We start from the raw sequence: 19,402 nt of genomic DNA, 5'->3' as shown, positions 1-19,402 counted from the left end.
CACAATCATATCATCTGCGAAGAGCGAGAGTTTGATCTCTTCTGACCCTATATGGATACCCTTGATCGCCTTTTCTTCCCTAATTGCGGTGGCTAAAACTTCCATTACAATGTTGAAAAGCAGTGGAGACAATGGGCAGCCTTGTCTGGTTCCTGATCTGAGTGGAAATGATTCCAATTTAACTCCATTCAATATGATATTGGCTGTGGGTTTGCTGTAGATAGCCTCTATCAGTTTAAGAAAAGTCCCTTCTAGACCAATTTTCTTGAGTGTTCTGATCATGAAGGGATGCTGGATATTATCAAAAGCTTTTTCTGCATCAATTGAGAGAATCATATGGTCTTTGTTTTTTAATTTGTTTATGTGCTGAATTACATTTATAGATTTACGTATATTGAACCAGCCTTGAGACCCTGGGATAAAACCAACTTGGTCATGATGTATAATTTGTTTGATGTGTTGTTGGATTCTGTTTGTTAGGATCTTGTTGAATATTTTTGCATCTATATTCATTAGTGATATTGGTCTATAATTTTCTTTTCTTGTTGGGTCTTTTCCTGGTTTGGGGATCAGGGTGATATTTGCTTCATAGAACGTGTTGGGTAGTCTTCCTTCTTTTTCTACATTTTGGAACAGGTTGAGTAATATAGGTACTAATTCCTCTTTAAAGGTTTGGTAGAATTCTGACGTGAAACCATCTGGTCCCGGGCTTTTCTTTTTAGGGAGGTTTTGTATAGTTGATGCTATTTCTGAACTTGATATGGGTCTGTTCAACATTTCCACTTGATTCTGGCTAAGTCTTGGAAGGTGGCGTCTTCCAAGTATCGGTCTATTTCCTTCAGATTTTCATATTTCTGAGAATAAAGTTTCTTGTAATAATCATTAAGGATTTTTTGGATTTCTGATGAGTCTGTGGTTATTTCGTCTTTGTTGTTTCTGATTGATGATATTAGAGATTTTTCTCTTTTTTTCCTGATTAGGTTGGCCAGAGGTTTATCTATTTTATTGACCTTTTCAAAAAACCAGCTTTTTGATTTATTGATCTGTTGTATTATTCTTTTGTTTTCAATTTCATTTAATTCTGCTCTAATTTTGGTTATTTCTTTTCTTCTACTGGGTTTGGGGTTGGAATGTTCTTCCTTTTCCAGTTGCGTGAGATGTCCCATTAAGTTGTTAACTTCCTCTCTTTCTGTTCTCTTGAGGAAGGCTTGCAATGCTATAAATTTCCCTCTTAGAACTGCCTTTGCAGTGTCCCAGAGGTTCTGATAGCTTGTGTCTTCATTGTCATTTTGTTCCAAAAAATTGGTGATTTCTTTCTTAATCTCATCTCTGACCCAGCTATCATTCAGCATAAGGTTATTTAACTTCCATGTTTTTGTATGGGTATGCAGATTCCTGTTGTTACTCAATTCAAGTTTTATTCCACGATGGTCCGAGAAGATGCATGGAATAATTTTTATTCCTTTAAATTTACTGAGGTTAGACTTGTGACCTAAAATGTGATCAATTTTGGAGTAAGTTCCGTGGGCTGATGAGAAGTATGTGTATTCAGTTTTGTTGGGATGAAATGTTCTGTAGATGTCTGCTAAATCTAAATATTGGATGGTTAGGTTTAAATCTAAGATTTCTTTGCTCAGCTTCTTTCTGGAGGATCGATCCAACACTGCCAAGGGAGTGTTGAAATCTCCAACGATTATGGAGCTGGAGGAAATCAAGTTACTCATGTCTGTTAGAGTTTCTCTTATAAATTGAGGTGCATTCTGGTTGGGTGCATAGATAATAATAATTGAGATCTCGTCATATTGAGTATTACCCTTAACAAATATGAAGTGACCATTCTTGTCCTTCCTTACTTTTGATGGTTTAAAGCCTACTGTATCTGCAAATAAAATTGCAACACCTGCTTTTTTCTGATTACCATTTGCCTGAAATATGGATGACCATCCTTTCACCCTGAGTCTGTATTTGTCTTTTAAGTTGAGATGTGACTCTTGTATGCAACAAATATCTGGCTTGAGTTTTTGTATCCAGTCAGCTAACCTATGCCTCTTTAGAGGACAGTTTAAGCCATTCACATTGATGGAGAGTATTGATAAGTCTGGTGGAATTTTGGGTATCGAGTTTTTCAAAGGTCCAGTGGACATTTTTAATCCTTTCGCCAGTGTGGAAGTTGGAGTTTGATCCGAAGTTTCTGAGTGAGTTTACTTTTGTGGTATAGGATTGTGTTGGTCATTGTGGAGGATAGGTCTGAGAACATCCTGAAGAGCTGGTTTACTTATGGCAAATTTTTTCAACATATGAATGTCATTGAAGTATTTAATTTCTCCATCATAGATGAAACTCAGTTTAGCTGGATACAAGATCCTGGGTTGAAAGTTTTTTTGCTTTAGGAGATTAAAAGTTGATGACCAGCCTCTTCTTGCTTGAAAAGTTTCAGCAGAGAGATCTGCAGTTATTCTAATATTCTTACCTTTGTACGTTATAGTTTTCTTTCGCCGGGCTGCTTTGAGAATCTTCTCTTTCATGTTAACTTTAGTGAAGCTAATTATGATATGTCTGGGAGATGGCTTATTGGGGTTGAATCGTGCTGGGGTTCTGAAGCTGTCTGCTATCTGAATTTCAGATTCTCTAGGCATGTCTGGAAAATTTTCTTTCATAATTTCATGTAGAAGGGCCTCTGTGTCCTTGGCAGCCACTTCATCATTCTCCAAAATTCCTATAACCCTTATGTTGTTTTTTTTCGAATTATCTGAGAGCTCTCTGAGTGAGTGATCCGTTTTTGCTCTCCATTTCTCTTCTTCTTTGAGAGATTGGGAGCGTTGGAAGACTTTATCTTCAATGTCAGAAATCCTTTCTTCTGCTTGCTCCATTCTGTTACTGAGGGATTCTACTGTATTTTTCATATCTTTGAGGGCCGTAAGTTCTTGTTTCAGTGTGTCTAAGTCTTTGGTGGTTTTGTCTTTAAATTCGTTAAATTCTTGAGAAAATTTTTGAATTTCTCCTCGAATTCCTAATTCCATTTTATTAATCTTGTCTGCAAACCAAATTCTGAATTCGACTTCTGACATCTCAGCCAGTCGTTTATGAATGGGATCTTTAATCACATCTGCTGTATCTTTTCTTGGGGGGGTTGATCTATTCTGGTTATTCATGTTACCAGAGTTTTTCCGCTGATTCCGCCCCATGGTTTACTCCCTTTGGTTTTTCCCCTGGGGTTTTATCGAGGGCCCGTACAGTGTTGTGGCCTGAGAAACTGGGGCCCTGTCTGGTGTGGTGGAGCAAAGTGGTTCTGTCTTGTTTTCAGCTGGTTTCTGTTCGATCCTATTGCAACTTCTACTCTGGCTTGAAGTCTCAGCTGTGTGGAAAAATCAGCAATTAAGTCACCCCGCCTGCCCACCTCTGGCCCCAGTTGGAAAAGGAGAATCAAACCTTCCTACAATCGCACACCCAGGGCACCGCCTGAAGAGTCCTCAGTCTATTAGCCCAGTTCAAAAGGTCCGAATCAACTGTCTCAATCGGCACTTGTCTCGGGTGGAAGGGTTCAAGAGGTCTCTGGGAACTGGATCACAGGGGCCTGGTGACTCCTCTGACACAGCTCACCCCAGTGCAGCGTGGAGTCAGGAGGAGCCACCCAGCAAACAGAGCAGTCTGGGAAGGTTGACGTCTCCTTCCCCACTTTGCCCCTCCGTCGGACCCAGTCACTGGTATCTCTGCAGATGGCTAACCCAGTTGCCTGCAGTGAACACACACTCCAGGGGTTTGCACCTGCCTGAATCGCAAGGAAGTCTGCCAGGCCCCCGCAGACTGCCGCTATCTAGCAGGAGGAGATGGGGCCTGACATCTTTGAGTGTTTGATGCAGGTGATGGGAAGGAGGTGTTCACTCAGGCTTAGCCCCGTCCCTGATGCATGCTGCTAACAGAACAGAACAGAACAGACAACTTTGTGAGGTTCTGTCTCTGTTCCTGTCGTCGCCTACAGGAGACGGGCTGTTTTGAGTTCAAACGTCTTTGCTGCTGGAGAATTGCGTCTGAACACCTCTCTGGGTCGGCCCGCCCTGGAGGCTTCCGGGTTTGTGAGCCGTGTCACCGGTGGCCTCCTCTGGTTGCCCAGGGAGACAGGGGGTGTGGCCTCAGAATATCCAGAAGTGAGCGTTCTGCCGTTAAAGAAAAAACGGCTGTTGATCTACCTCCAGGGAACTGCTGCTCTGGTGTGGGCACTCAGGCGACCCTTTTCTCCTCTGTCCCGCACCCCAGAGTCAGCACTGAGCGGCCGCAGTTTGTGCTGGGTCCACACCCCTTAAGAGATCCCCCAAGAATCAGAACTCTTGGGGGATGGGCCCCCAGACCCCAATTGTGAGTGGGGCGGGGGGAAGCTAGACTTTCATTCAGTTTCACGCAATACTACGGTCCAGGGAGGGCTCCTGCACTGCACCGCAGGGAAGTGCCGCCAAGGCTTGATTTCCCCTCAGCAGAGTGCCCTCTCCTCGCTCACGTATCCCAGAGTCAGCGCTGACCTGACGCAGCTCAGGCACTGTGCTCTCCCCTTGAGAAATCACCCAAGGAGCCGAACTCCTGGGGGATAGGCCCTCAGACCCCGAGTGAGAGTAGGGGCTCTCAGCTCTCAGCGGGGAGGCCAGAGTCTGATTCAGTCTTGGGCCCCGTATGCCCGGGGAGGGTTGCTGCACTGCACCGCAGGGAAGTGCCGCGAGGTGTGACTCCCCCTCAGCCCGGTGCCCTCTCCTCACTCGGCGCGCCTCAGAGTCAATGCTGACCAGTCGCAACTTGGGGACTGTCCACTCCCCTTGAGAAATCACCCAAGGATCCGAAGTCCTGGGGGACAGGCCTCCAGACCTCAGTGGGCGGGAGGGGAGCGCCGGGGATTCAGGGTTGCCGGCAAAGGATTCCCAAAGTTTTATTCAGCCCTATGTCCGGCAGGAGAACGCCACGGCACCCCAGTAGGGGAGGTAGGTCCAGTTTTTAGAAGGTCTCTCCCGTGGAGTGTAGTGGGAGGGCCTTTAATTTCTTCCCGCTTGTTCAATTGTGGGGCTCCAGAGCCGGTCTCATGGGGGAGGGGGACTCCCGTCCGCTTGGTGGTGGATTTTGTACCTTTTGTTTGCATCCTTGTGATCACAACTTGTCTCAGCGGTGTTGATGTGAGTTCTTCAGCCTTCTCTCTTGGTGAGGCTCAAGTCCACCAGGATACTTACTAAATTCCTGTCCCTTAACTCTCCTTCTGGACGGGAGCCTTTGTTGAAAGCTGGCTTCAGTCCGCCATCTTGTCTCCCCCTCCATCGTGTGTTTTAAAATCATCCTGCAGGAAGTGAATTCTCTCTTCTGTACACCACGTGGAATCTTAATTGGAACGTGCTACTCCATGTTGCCTTGGGAACTTATTACCACTTTCAAGAGATTATGAGCAACTTAAAGGTGGTACCTTCCTAATTTGTTTCTGCCCTTTTTCCTACACTGCCCAGTAAAGTGTCTGCCTTATACAGGGTATCCTGTAATTATTTGTTGTAGAGTCCGTCTGAATAAATGAGTGCATTACGGGTAAGTGAGCAATCAACTTCTAGATTCATTTTTCAAACACAAGCAAAGGGATAGTCACACAGATTTTTAAACTCATATGTATTCCAAGGATTTAGTTCAGAGAAAAATTACTAATCAGCCTCCTCTTCTCTTTTACTTCATAAACCATGCTCTAATGTTTTCTTTTTACTGGAAGAGAGAATGAAGATACGACAGTGGCTCTGCATGAGCTTGGATAATTATATTTTTCACATGGTTTGGCAGTTAAGATTGACAACTGCTGATTATCTAAGGCCCTGAGTGTTTTTCAAAGTAATTCACAACACAAAAGTAATAATTAGATATAATTGTGAAAGCAATTGATACAGTCCAAGCACACACTTGAGTTTATGGGCCTCAGTTTCCCCATGGATAAAATGAACGAGGATGGAATATATTTGTGTGTCTCAGCGTTCACTCTCCCAACATTCACACTGTAGCTCATACAAGATTTATTTATTCATGATAAATATTTAAGGAGCACCTACCATAGTAAGTCAAAAACACCTTCTCCTAGACAGGAGATAGGCATTTGTCAATAATCACACACAAGCATGTACTATTCTTTTTTTCTTTTTTACTTTGAATTAATATGAGGGTATAAATGTTAGGGTTACATTGATTTTTTTTTAATTTTGAATTAGTATTAGGGTACAAATTCTTGGGTTGCATTGCTTTCAATTCTAAGGTCAAGTTCAGGTTGTAGTTGAGCACTTCACCCAAGGGACGTCCTCACATCATGCACATTAGGTAAGATCCCACTAATTGCCCGCCCTTCTCTCTCCTCCCTCCCCTTTACCTTTCCTCTCCTCTTTGCTAGACTATATTTGTGTTTTTTCTTTTGGGTGGATGTGTAGTTGTTTAGATATTGATTTCATATTAGTATTAAGTATATTGGATACTTTTTTTTTCATTCAGCCATAAGAAAACATGGAGATTTTCTATCTTTCATGTTTCAACTCCATCCAGGAGTTGGGCTTCTTACTAAAGTATCTCAGTAAAGTGCTGGGTGGAAAAACTCATTTTCTTAGTAAAGTATCTCAGTAATGCATGTACTATTTCTATGCTTGGTTCTAAAGGTATATAGCATGATAAATTCAACTGTTCGGGAAGGTCAAGAATAACTACTACAGTGGAAAACATCTCTTCCTAGAATATGGGCAAGTATTAGACAAGGTTCTCCAGAAAAATGGAACCAATTGGATATTAAAAGCAAGTTATTTTAAGGAATTGACTCACACAATTGTACAGACTGACAAGAGATCCAGGGAAATGTTAGATGCTTCAGCTCAGGTCCAAAGGCAGTTTAGAGACGGGTGTCCCTCTGCTCCAGGAAACCTCAATCTTTCCTCTAAGGATATCAACTGATTGGTTGAGGCCCAGCCATCCTAGGGCAAACCGGCTTTGCTCTAAAGTCTACTGATTTAAATGTTAATCTCATCTAAAAATATTTTGTGATAACACCAAGACTGAATTTAGCCAATTATATGGGTACCACAGCCTAGGCAAGTTGACACATAGATTGATGATCAGAGGGCACATGTATGAAGGACAAAAGGAGGCCAGGGAGGAAGTTGGAGTGACCAGGGGAAGTCTCAAGGGCATGGCCATGCGGGGCCTACTGGGCCACGTGACTGAGATGCTTCTTTTCCCTATAAGTAATGGGAAGTTTTTCAGGAGTTTGGAGCAGAGGTTTGACATGATCATACATGTTTTCCAAAAACCAGGCCTGGGGTGAGGGGCTAAGCTGGGGGGATGGGGCAGGGTTGGGAAATGCAGATGGACAGGGAAGATGCCTCAGACTAAAGTTGGAAGCACCTGAGGATGGACTGGACAGGTATGGTGACCAACCGATAGTCCCAGTTTCAGCACTGAGTGTCCCATGTTCCAGCACACTCCTCCATCCCTGCAAACAGGGATGGTTAGTCACCCTCAATGGAAATGTCAGTGATGATATTTAGGTGTCTGGGAACATGGGGGCCCTCCTAAATTCTCTCTGATCTGCTAAGTGTTGCATATAGAAAATCATGTGTGATGAACCCATAGTGGAAGGATGCAGATGGCTGGACAAATGTCTTCCAATTCCTCTTTTAGCCTCATATTCTGGGTCCTCTAAACCCGGAACAATGTCTGCAAAGGCAGCCTCTTCAAGAAACCCATTCTGAGACCAGACACCCCAACCGACTGACCTCTTCTATTTGAGGTAAAATTTCAAATTCCCTTGATTTCATTATGGTGACCTCAACCACATCATTTCCTGCTGTCACAAGAGGGCATTTAATTTATTCATTTTATACATGATTAGTGTGGTGAAAGTACCAAGGGTGACATATCCTTGCCTTCACCTGATGAATAACAACTCAATGAAAAATTCTTTTTTGTCCCGTTTGTGTACTCTTTCACACTCTCTTTCAAATATATTTTTCTCCTAAATCATTTGAGCATTGCCTGGAGACAATATGCTCCTTTACCCCCTATGTATTTAATGTATATCTCTTAAGAACAATGACATTCAACTTGAAGGCAATACAATTATCAAATCCAGTGGTTCTCAACTTTCCTAATGCCATGAACCTTTACAGGTTGGAGGTGACCACAACATGAGGAACTATATTAAAGGGTCATGGCATAGGACGGTTGAGAACCACTGATTAATCTATGGTCCATATTCAAATTCCATACGTTCCCAATTCACCACCCCTCCTCCACTGCCCCCAGGACCCATAAACCCTTATTTACACATTAATTTACTTATTCTTTTATCACTTATTTGTTCATTTTAGTAAATATAGCATAAAGTAAATTATGCTCACAAAGAGAAAGAGAAAAGAGAGATAGTCACTACACGAAGTCACTACCAAATCCATTCTTTTTAATATATATTTTAATTCTTCTGTGTAAATCACTGTATTGCACATTCTATACACATACAATATTGAATATATTGTTTTTCTAACCTCAGATCTTGTCTTTCCACACTGGAATTCTAACATTTCCTGGGTTAGGCCTCACTCTAAACAGATTGCTTGATAATAATATGGCAGCTCAGCAAACATATGTCACACAGTTTATCTAATCATTGGTCACCATGGGCATTCACACTTTGATTTTTGTAAGTACAGACATGAGACAATTAACATTTGTGCATAAAGCTGTTCTGTATTTTTGATGATTTTCTTAGGCTAGATTCTCCAAAGTGGAAGTTTTTGTCAAAGGTCATTGGCAGTTGAAAGCTCCTGATACTTATTGCAAAACCGCCTTTCATAAAGACAGTAGCTATTTCTGCAGCTGCCAGAATTTGAGGAAATGCCTAAGGAATATGTGAAAACCTAGACTGGAGGGCTCATTGATTAGATGGGATCGTGTGAGGGGCTCTTCCCCAGCATTGGCCCAAAGAGAGCATCAGAATTTGCCTCTTCCAGCCGCACCAGAGTTCTCACCAGGATAAACACCATTTGAGAACATTTCCCAAGGGAAATATAACAGTCACTGGGATCTATGGGTGAGTTTCATGGAGTCTTTGAATCCTTTGATTTCTTATGTAGCCCTTGGCTTTGGTTTTGATTCTGTGCTCGTTGGTACATGTATTTATTTTCTAGGAAAATGTGCACTATCTTCTGACTGTTGGGTAGGTCTGTGGTTAAGCCTTTGTTGTTCTGCTACCCACAGTTTTCCATTCTGCTAGTAACACAGTGTCCAGAATTTTCTTTGAGGAATAACCATTCCCCCACCGTTAGCCCATTGATTTGAATGGAGGGTAGGGGACAGACCGACCTGAGTTATTGTCCCTTTTTCTGCCCTCAGACTTGACCCATTTTAGGACAATGAGATTCAGGGACAGAGTGCTTGTTCAATGTTGGGGTAGGAGAAGTCTTTTTTTCTTCAACAGAAGCTCTAGACCTACTGTGCTAATCTGAATATTTTATGGGATTTAGAACCGACACACCTAAGGAAAGGCTGTCAGATGGATAGGACACCCTGGGCTCTGAGCACATCATCTTTGGTATCAGGACCAGCCATGCCTGAATCTACATTCTGTAGATGCACTTGGCCCCTCGGTTTATTGAGACAATGAATTTAAGTTTCACTTCAGATGTTTTGGTTAGGGATTTCTGTCACTCACTGTCAAAAGATCCCAGCCTAAGTAATCTAAGATACATACGGAAAATAAAGTTAAGACACTCTGAATTTTAACTTTTCAATTTTATATCTGGGGTTATGCCAGCCCAGAGAGGGACACTGGCTTGGGCGAAGTAACTTGGAGATGGAATCAAGACACCGAATCTTCTTTCCAGTACTATCAAATGCCTGATTCCCCTTGCATTTCAAAGGAAGACTGATATTTTCACAAGAAGCATTTTCTAATTTTGTCTGTGTTATCTACAATGCAAGTGGTCACTGTGGAAGACTGTACATCCAGAAAATATGTACATTACAGTGATTGGAAATGCCATATTTTAAATTTTACCCATGTTCTTTGGGTAATCATAAAATTTTCTTTAAAAAAAAATTCTTTTAGGGTGGCGCCTGTGGCTCAAGGAGTAGGGCGCCAGTCTCATATGCCGGAGGTGGTGGGTCAAACCCAGCCCTGGCCAAAAAACCACACACACACACAAAAAAATTCTTTTAGGGAGGCCCCTGTGGCTCAAAGGAGTAGGGCGCCGGTCCCATATGCTGGAGGTGGGGGGTTCAAACCTGGCCCTGGCCAAAAACTGCAAAAAAAAAAAAAAAATTATTTTAACCACACAGAGCCCAAATCCAAGTGGGTTCTTTGGTGCCCTGTATTTTGAGTTGAAGAAAAAATTTAAAGGAAAATCTAATAGTTCTTTTACGTCTTTGCCAATGGGTTGGGCTTGATTAGAAAGGGATTCAGTCCCCCGGGAGCCCCAGTTCTATCTTGAGGACATCCTTCAACATGGTTCTCTTGGAAAAGCTTCCAGCACATGACTCAAGCCTCAGGAACTTTGTAGTTTTCAGTGCCATGACTTACTGCTGACTGTGAAAACTTTAATTTTCAGGGTAACCTGGAAAACCTCATTAGTTACATAACTCACACAGACTTACCAGAAGATGTCCCAAGGACAGGAATCTTGACTGCATTTAATCAACAAAGTGCAGCCTACATTATCAAAAACTGAGAATTTCAGAGCTGGAAGGTCTAAGGGAATGCAATAATAATATACCCTCCTCATTTTTTCAGAGGTGGAAACTGGGGTTCTAAAATAATAAAATGACTTCCTTAAGGACACACAGTGAGTCAGTGGTGGAGCCAGAGTGATTTTGTCTTTCTAACAGTCCTTTCAGGGAATGGTCTGTCATTTCTCACTTACTCCTTTCTGCATTTGGTAAAGAAAGGATCTACTTTGGGTTCTGAAGACATACTGTGAAGTGTCACGACTTCTTGGGTTATGGTTTAAGAGTGTAACCATCTCGTACCACAACCCGTTGAAATAAGGTTTAGCAGTGAATGATTATAACCATTTTTCAACTTTCTCTTCCTGTGTGAGCACAATTTGAAATGAGATAGGCCCAGCAACTTACCACGATTCTCATTACCCAGTCCCCAGGGGCAGATTTTTACCACCTACACAGGCTGATCTGTTGTGATTCATCAGACTAGTGTACAGTAGAACCAGTGCTTGAAGCCAACACTCTCCTACACGAAAGAGGCTTTGGGGGGGATACTCTCTGCTATTGTCCCTGATTAAAATTCTTCAATCTTGTTTGCTATTGCCTTAAACTCCAGGGTTGCAAATTCTAGTCATATATCTCAAATGCTATGGCTGAGGTCCTTCCTTTATTTGCCCAGTTATGTTTGAGATTTGTTAAAGACCTGTACATACAACAGGAGGAGTTGCAGGTGCACATTTGAACATGCAAATTCTATTTATTTGACGCTAAAGTAACTTTGCCTAGAGATGTCATAAGGTTAGGGGGAGGAGGTGATTCCCAGATCACTGGGGCTCCAGTAACCCTGAGTTCCAGGGAGTGAACACCCTGGGGTCTGGACTGTGTCCTACCTCAGAGCCCCTTCTATCTCCTTACGACTGTTGCTATGGATCCTCAACTTTAAGTGGATCCTTCAAGACATTCTTCTAGGGTTGTTGTTAAGGGATCAAAACAAAAATGTGGGGGAGAAACAAAAAGTGGAATGATTTTTAAAAGCCTTTGCAGGTATACCAAAGGCCTGAATGCATTTCGAAGCTTGTGTTGACTAGCTGGTTCAAAGCGTGAAAAAACCTTACCCTCCCTAAATTTGTATTTCTCTGTCTTCAGTGAAGGTTTTTGGTAGGTTTTCGTTCAGGTTAAAGTAATTGATTTCTAGAGCTCGAAAGAACATTAAACTCTACTACACTGAATTCAAATATAATCCTTAAAGTGTCAGTTTTATCAGTCTAATTCCAGAGTAGCTGGGAAAGAATAGGTCCTGAGAGATAGAAATTGTCAGCAATAGGTGATAGGCAGCTCACTCCTTGGGGACCATAGTAGAGACACGGCACGAGGGACCAGGGTCACATCTCAGCTAAGAAAGGCGCAGAGACAGTGTGGGTCTCAATTGAGGGAGGAAGGTGTTGGTGTAATTATCACCCCCTCCACCTTGAGGATATGGCTCCAGGCCTCCAGCCCCCTCCACAAAAGTCAGCTTCTTCCCAGACCTTATTGGTGGGTTTGGGTTCATTTCTCCCACATCTTTTTGTATTTGCATCTCTTTGCAACATAGCCATGTTGCACTGACACAGGAGATCTCCCCCCTACAATTGTGGAAGAGAAAGAGGATGTAGAGGATATAGGTTCAAAGAACTAGGATGTCACAGGTGGGCAACTGGGCGCATAGGTTCCATACCAGGAGGGAGTGGTCTTCAGCATGTTCACGTGGGCTGCAGGCGTTCTTTATGTGGTCATCACAGTGCTCCAGGTACAGATGGGTCTTCTGTTCCCAACACCTAAACAGCATCCCACAGATACCAGAAAAGTAAAGAAAAACTGGAAGCTGGATTACTCTTTGAGAGACATAATCAAGAAGAACCAGGGAAAAAACAATCAGCATCACTGCCTTGCAGGGACTCATTTGAGAGGGCAGGAGAAAGTGAGGAAATTTACATGCACTTAATGAGCTATGGCAATTTGGGGGCGGGTGTATTCCGTTCTCCTAAACTTGTCATTTGCTCAACTCCGAGCTGCAACCATGGCCACTTGGCCTCAATCTGATTTGCTCTGGCTACAGAGGAAACCTCTTCTTCAGCTCTCCTCTCTGTGCCTGCTCCCCTCCTTCTGAGCCGGCACTCCTGGCTCTTAAGGGTTTGATTGCCCTGTGATTAAGGAGGTTTGTTGGGGTGGACACACTGAGAAAAGGGTGGGAGGAAGCAATACATATTTAATGAGAATTTTGCTTCTGGCCTTCCTCTTCCAGGGGGAAATGGAAATCAAAAGTCTTCCCTGGAACCCCTGTTGTTGGAGGACAAAGCAATGTTCTCTCACTGCTGTGAAAATGAGCCTCTGGCACCTCAGCCAGAGGCAGCTCTGGGAAGGGGGAGTCTTTAATGAATCACAGAGCAAAAAGCCCTTTCCTGGAAGGAATTATCCCCAGTGCTTTGGCTAATAACACTCCCAGGCCTCGGCTTGATGGATGTGGAGTTATGGTCTCGGAGTGGAGGCTCTCAAGTTATAAGACTGAGATTTATGCGGCATTCCCTATCACTTCCCTCCACCCTGTTCAGAAAGCAGAGATTTTAAGCTGGGGCCTACAGTTCACTGGGCCGTGTGAAGAGGCTGTGTGGGACTTCAAATACCAACAAAGAGACAACCTAGAGAGCAAAACTTTCTCAGAATAAGCTTCAGAAATTTTAGGGAGTTGGATGTGTGGCTTTGTATAGGCCAATGTACCTTTGTATAATTTCGATTTCCAAACCTACAAAAAAGGGTTAATAATAATAGTATCTACCACATAGGGTTATTTTTGAGAATTTGGTAAGATAATACCGTTTAAAAATACTTAGAATGACTGACATAAAAAGGTTAGTCTATAACTATTAGCTATACTAATTGTAATAATCATTATTATTTTTTACTGTCATTGGGGTGGTGTTGCTGACAACTGTTACGGAGGAAGTCGGGGCTTAGAACCAAAGTGTTGGACCAACAGATGTTTATGTGATAAAGGATAGAAACGCAGTTGACCCAGGGAAGATTCTTTGTCTTTTTAATAGTCATAGCTGACACGTGTAGATTGCTTACCATGCTAAAAGGATATGGTATTCATTGCCTCACTTATCCTTACTGTACCCAATAATAAAAGCATCATCAGCACTACCACCATCATCATCACCACCACCCTCATCATCATTATGAGAGGTTGAAACAAAACCAGCTCTAATTGACTTCAAAGCCTATGTTCATTCTTTCTTCTGTAGCCATCCCTACTGCCCTCCCTCCTCAAGCTTCTCATTTATTCCAATATTGGAACCCCAGGACATTTTCTGCCTTCCAGTTTGCCCTCATGGAAACTTCTATTCTGCTCTCTCTCTCTTTTTCTTTCTTGTTTTCTTCTTTTTAGTGTTGGGGATTCATTGAGGATATAGAGAACCAGGTTACACTGATTGCATTTGTTAGGTAAAGTCCCTCTTATTATTGTGTCCTGCCTCCAAGAGGAGTGCCACACGCTGGGACACCCCCCACACCCTCCCTCCTTCCCTCTCTCTGATACCCCATTGTCCTGCCCTCCACCGTGTACTGGGTCTTCAATTGTCCTCATATAAGAATTGAGTACATTGGATTCTTGCTTCTCCATTCTTGCGATGGTTTACTAAGAAGACTGTGTTCTACCTCCACAGGTTAATACAAAAGATGTAAAGTCTCCGTCTTTTTTAGTGGCTGAATAGTATTCCATGGTATGCATATAGCACAGCATTTTTTTCTTTTTTAGTTTTTGGCCGGGGCCAAGTTTGAACCCACTACCTCCAGTATAAGGGGCTGGCACCCTACTCCTTGAGCCACAGGCACTGCCCATATATACCATAGCTTGTTAATCCATTCTGGGATTGGTGGGCATTTGTGTTGATTTCAAAGTTCCGCAATTGTAAATTGAGCTGCTCTTTTCCTGAGATAATCTGACCAGACCCACTGTCATAGCCAGGCCAGCAAGTGTCTCCTGGTCATGGACCCCAGCTTTCCAAATCTTTGAGCAAACTCTGGGCATCACATCCTCCTTGTCCTTCTCCTTGCTCCTCAAAGCTGGCACCACTTCTGGACTTTGGCCTCAGTTTTTCTTCTTAGCAATACTGTATCTATTCACACGTGTCTTACCCTCTTGTGGAGATGCTATATCTCTTGACCTTGTATAGGAAAGCTGAATTTTTCCCTGGGATCTAGTTTTCATCCATCTGAAATTTCGTACTGTTACTGACCTTTCTACCTGCTACAGACCCTGCACTGGGGCCCTCTGGGTGGTGGAATGTCCTGAACTAGGCTGAGACAACTATGCCTCAGAGGCCGCCATAAATCAGGCTGCCTCAAATAATAATAATTGGCCTTCACTTTACTGCTTCTGACTTCAAAGCACGTTCAACTCTAAGTAGAGCAATGGGCTGGTTCCCTCACTTCTCTCCGCTTTATCCAGATTCAGAAGAATAAAAGGTCATATTTCCTGATAAGTGAATGCACTCATTTGCCTTCATCAAGTTTTTGTCTGGCTTCCTTTTTCCTATTCAAAACATCTTGTTTTAAGGAAGCTTGTCCATGTTCCCTCAGCTTTTCTGATTCTCCATGATCCTCCCCTCCTCCCCAGGGAGCCCCCTATCATTACCTTGCCATTCAAATATCAAGAGAAATAACCAACAACTCTGGGCAGAGGAAATCCACCTGGGCCCTGCTTAGTTCCTCTGGGCTGTGACTTCACTAATTCCCATTACCTCATTTCTCAAGGGACCTCTTTTGCTCTCTGTGTTCAAAAGTTGCTTTGATATGGGAAGATGAGTGGAATGTCTTCAAGGATCTCATCTCTCCCTCCCTGTAGACATCTCATATTGTTCACATAGTCATGTGTGTTGGACTGTGAACTATTTGAGGACAGGGTCATTGATGGATCCATCTTGTGTCTCCAGCATGATGGACAGTGCCCTTCACATACAGGGGTCCCCATTCCCCATTCTTCCCAGGGCCCACCAGTGTCATGGGGAAAGGGGAATGAACTGTGGATCTATCAAGAGGGCCTGAGATGATTAAAAATCCCGGCCTCCTTTTGTGCTGTTTGACTATTCACAGGTGGCTTTCAACATTAGGAGCCCCATAAGGGATTCTCCACTGGTGATGTCCTTTTCTTGATAAGGATGGCTCCCTGCCTGATTGGAACTTTGCTGTAAATAAATTAATAAGTGAGAAAGTGAATGAACCACAAGTGGCATGTACATACATCAAATGGTCAAAGAACCCTCTCTGCTTTAGGAGTACTCCCAAACGTCATCCTTGAGGAGGACTGAAAGCTTGAGGGTCTTATGAACAGATGGAGATTTGAGGGGAATAGCTACAAGGCCAGGAAGGTCCGAATCAAGATGCTCAAGACCTCTTGGCTGCTAGTGGCATTCAGGGTGGCTGCAACTATACCCCCTTGCCAGAGATGGTGCAAGGCAACAGAGTGCATATCCAAGTTCCCCTCTCCTTTCCCTCAATATTCCTTTCCCCCATCTCTAAAGGATGAGCTGGACCTAGTCCAGAAGAGCCAGGAGCCCGTATTGTATTCATTTTTCTTTCCACTACAACAGCTGGCTGATTGCGCTGGGTTAAAAGGGGTTTTGATGACCCTGTTAATTGATGCACAAAACAACCCTTCAAAAGGTAAACTGATCCCCTCGCTCCCTGAGGCAGCAGGAAACCTTAGTCTTCGCAGGCTGCCTTCTGTTACTTTTTCTATACCTGAGGTAATAACGCTTCCCTAGTAAATACCAGCAGGGAAACAGTTAAGCATCGTGTGGTATATTTCACTCCAGGAGGGCAGTTCAGAGTGTGATTGAACATTCCATCATCATTTGCCATCTTCAAATTGCCCATAAGAAACCCCAACATCTAGATGCAGTGTCAGAACAAAGAGGCTCAGTTACTTTGCATTGTAGGCAGTGGGCAGAAATATTTGAGCAAAGACATTAGGATAAATGCCATGATAGGAGAGACGAGAGAAAGAGATTTTTTTCCACAGATTGCTTTTGCTGGCAATTTTTCTTTTTCATGTAGAAAGGCCATATTTTGTGGAGGGGTGGGGGGGAGGGAACAAAAAGTCAAGAAGTGTTGTTTTGAATTCCAATCTCATTTGATAAGTGTAGCATTCAGCCTAGCACCTTCCTGCATGTAATGTCAGGATATGCAATACATATAGGTACTCGAGAAGTGATATTTTCTTTTTATTTATTTTTTATTGTTAAATCATAGCTGTGTACATTAGTGCAATCAAGGGGTACAATGTGCGCGTTTCATATACAATCTGAAATATTCTCATCAAACTGTTCAACGTAGCCTTCATGGCATTTTCTTAGTTACTGTATGTAGACATTTGTATTCTGCATTTAGTAAGTTTCGCCTGTACCCATTCTAAGATACCCGTTACTTTTAGGGGAGAAGTGGAACAAGTTTTTGTTTTTTAGGTGCATGTGTGTTCCAGTGCTATGCGTTTTATAGTCATTAGTTCATTCAATCTTAGCAAATAATACCCCACATAAATACAGTAGCACTTCACCCGCAGTAACCACCTCCCTACATTGACCACCTCCTTAGATGGGACACGCACCACATGTACATTATCAGCCCAGTAGGCCTACTTCCTTATGTTGACCACCTTTGTTGACAAATTCATTACAGTCCCCCAGGTGGTCAACTTGCAATGGTTCATCTGTATTTTAAAACTCATTTTATAAACAGGGACACTGAGGCTCAGAAATTGAAATTGCTCACATTGAGTCATAGGGCTGGTACATTTCAGAGCTGGGCTTCTGGACCCGGCAGAGTTAAGTCAAGGGCTCAGTGAAGCAGAATGAGAGAGTTGTCAAATCACTGGATGTCTGACCAGGTGGAACCTTGCTGCTACAACACACCAGCTAGCTGATATTAGGCAGTTTACACAGCAATGAAAGTAACTTCCCCGCGGAGTTCTGCATTTATTAAATGAGGTGCATACACTGTGCACCCAGGAATACTTCATGGCTGGGGGTTCACTGTTGCTCCTATCCTGCTCTTGGGATGTCTGGAACCTCAGTCCCTGGAAGAACCCTCTTCTCTGTGGGTCTTGTATTAGAAAGTTTAATGCTAGAGATGCCCACACTTGAGTGGAAAATGGTAAAAATTCATGGCCTCCTGTACTAGGCCATGTAGGAGGGAGGAATGAGTTGAGGGCAGGTACAGGTTGGATCAAGCTGTCAGCTGGTTTGCCATTAACCAACATGGCATAAACAGCCGGAAGAGGGGGCAATAATGATGTGTCTGTGGGACCTCTTATCTAGACAGGCATATAAGTATGTATCCAAGGACCATCATTTTATGGAGATATTAATCAATAACTCTATCCCCAACCGAACTTATATTTTACTAAAAACAGAGAACAATTAGAATCTGGCATCCAACAACAGCAGAAATTGCTCTCAGCATCAGTCACTCAGGAGAAAACACTCAGGACTTGGGGAGTTTTTCTCTTGACACTCTTTATTCCTGGAGCCTTTAGATGCAATGGTTCTTATTAATATGAACCGAAATTCACCATATAGTTCTTAGATGCCAGTTTGTAAAATCCTCCATGTCATCAAATTAGATTTGCTTTTGTCCTGCAAATTAAAGTCAGAACAAGGTCAGGCTTGGGTCTGTTAGGGCAGTCTTTTGATGACAGCAACAGCTAACTGTGTCCCTGCCTCCTGTGTGCAGTGGTGAATATGAGTCAAAATCCTTTTCTTGCAGTTTGAAACTTAAAAACGATACTGAAGTCTCAACAGGCCAATGGGATGGGCACAGAAGCAAGGGATGGGCCATGTTTTCAAATCATGAGTTTCTCAAGCAAGGGTTTTAATAGAAACCCTTCTTTCGGCCACTGTTCTAGAAAGACACTTGATTTGCATCCTTAGGGAAATGTGCTGGACTTTGAAATTCTTTGTTTTCTTTGAGCAGCAAATAATATTACAAGAATCAGGACACTGCAGACCACTGAGCTTCTAAGCATTGAGATTTTGCTGAAGGATGGCAGGGTCTCGGCAACAGGCATCTGCTGGTACCAAACATGAGAACAGGTACTGAACTGAGATACGTTTTTCACCATCTGTGATGGAACCTCTACAAAATGCCAAACATTGTTACCAGGACTGGGGACACAGTTACCTGCTTTTATAGAATGTATTAGGTTAAGTATAAAATGTCCTATTTCCTAAGTTTGACGTCAGATGTCTCTAACGTCTCACTTTGGCACTTCTTATTTTGCAGTTTTATTTTTCTTGTGAAGGTATTTCCTCATTCTTTCACATGCCTATTTTGGCTTGTGTTCATCTTTCAAATCTCTTTTTAGAGCAATTTTTGTGAAACCACAGATAAGTCAAAAAGTTAAGTGCTTTTTTTTTTTTTTTTTTAAGAGACAGACTCTCACTTTGTTATCCTCGGTAGAGTGCTGTGGTGTCACAGCTCACAGCAACCTCCAGCTCTTGGGCTTAGGTGATTCTCTTGCCTCAGCCTTTTAAGTAGCTGGACTACAGGCATTCACCACAATGTCCGGCTATTTTGTTGTTGTTGTTGTTGCAGTTTGGCCAGAGCCAGGTTCGAATCTGCCACCCTTGCTATATGGGGCCAGCGTCCTACTCACTGAGCCACAGGCGTG

This window comes from Nycticebus coucang, chromosome 2 (assembly GCF_027406575.1).
Source record: "Nycticebus coucang isolate mNycCou1 chromosome 2, mNycCou1.pri, whole genome shotgun sequence".
Lineage (NCBI taxonomy): Eukaryota > Metazoa > Chordata > Mammalia > Primates > Lorisidae > Nycticebus > Nycticebus coucang.
The sequence above is the reverse complement of the archived record's forward strand: the minus strand, read 5'-3'. Positions refer to the sequence as shown.